Below are 1,650 nucleotides of genomic sequence, written 5' to 3'. Positions count from 1 at the left end.
GTGTCTTCTACTATAGCCTGGGGCCAACCAAAGCCTTGTGAGTGGATTTGGTAGACGGAAACTGGAAGAAGCCCGTCGTATATATGTATATATGTGTGTGTGCTTGTGTGTCTGTGTTTGTCCCACCAACATCGCTTGACAACCGATGCTGGTGTGTTTACGGGCCCCGTAACTTAGCGGTTCGGCAAAAGAGACCGATAGAATAAGTACTAGGCTTCCAAAGAATAAGTCCTGGGGTCGATTTGCTCGACTAAAAGCGGTGCTCCAGCATGGCCGCAGTCAATTGACTGAAACAAGTAAAAGAATAAGGTTTTACTGAGGACAAGGTGGCTGCTGTGACAGACTGTAATTATTACAAAGAGGGGGAGAGGGAAAAACAAACGAAATGCCATTAGCATAGCTACACGTCCGCCCCACCCCTACACACACACCGACTTTATTTCCTCATAACTTTCATAAAAATAGATTTTTTTTTTTCAACGAAATGTTCTACAAATACCTTTCAGATGGTGTAGATTATAAATAATTATATTTCATTAAAACAATAGTTTTTCTGGGGTTTTTTTTCTTTCTGAAATTGATGAAGGAACAAAATTGCTTGGGGCACATTTGTGTAAGTATGCCTAATTGCGTGGGGCACATTTGTGTAAGTATGCCTAAACTCGAAGTGGTAGTAGCATGTTGATTAAAGTTTTAACAAACTTTATACGGTTATTTGAATATATATACATATATCTTTTAGTTGTTTCAGTCATTTGACTTCAGCCTTGCCGGAGCACAGCCTTTAGTCGAGCAAATCGACCCCAGGACTTATTCTTTGTAAGCCTAGTACTTATCCTATCGGTCTCTTTTGCCGAACTGATAAGTTACGGGGACGTAAACACACCAGCATCGATTGTCAAGCAATGGTGGGGGGATAAACACACACACATATATATATACGACGGGCTTCCTTCAGTTTCCGCCTACCAAATCCACTCACAAAGCTTTGGTCGGCCCGAGGCTACAGTAAAAAAACACTTACCTAAGGTGCCACGCAGTGGGACTGAACCCGGGACCATGTGGTTGGTAAGCAAACTACTTATCACGCACACACACATATATATAACTTATTGTAAAGAATAAAAAGTTTAGAATGGTACAACAATGCACTATAATACAAAAAAAATGGACTATATATACCTGTTGTAATTTGGTTTCTGAATTACAATTCCTTCTTCTGATATTCTTAGATGGAGTCTCTGCTGTTATCGTCTGTTGTTCCCTTTTTATCATGTTTGAAAGGCAGACGATAGGTAGTTGCATTGAAGCGCATGCGTCAAAAGAGGGGGAGATAGAAAAAAGAAAACAAACATAAAAAGTACACCCCCCCCTCGTCATCGCCGTTAAACGATATCCCCCACCACCATCGCCACCACTACTTGCTTCAATGAATATCTCTACTGACACCACCACTACCACCTCCGTCATAATCACCACCTCCTCCTCCAACCAATATCTTTACTCATACCACCCCCACCCCACCACCATTATATTTGTTAGTAACTTGACTTATCTAAGCTATTTGCCGATCAAGGATTTGATTTCTTTTCAGTTTAACGATGCCTGTCAGTTTGTTATACTTACTTTTCTTTCTGTCGATTTCAACCT

The sequence above is a fragment of the Octopus bimaculoides genome, chromosome 26 (assembly GCF_001194135.2).
Source record: "Octopus bimaculoides isolate UCB-OBI-ISO-001 chromosome 26, ASM119413v2, whole genome shotgun sequence".
Lineage (NCBI taxonomy): Eukaryota > Metazoa > Mollusca > Cephalopoda > Octopoda > Octopodidae > Octopus > Octopus bimaculoides.
This window is presented reverse-complemented; position numbering follows the sequence as displayed.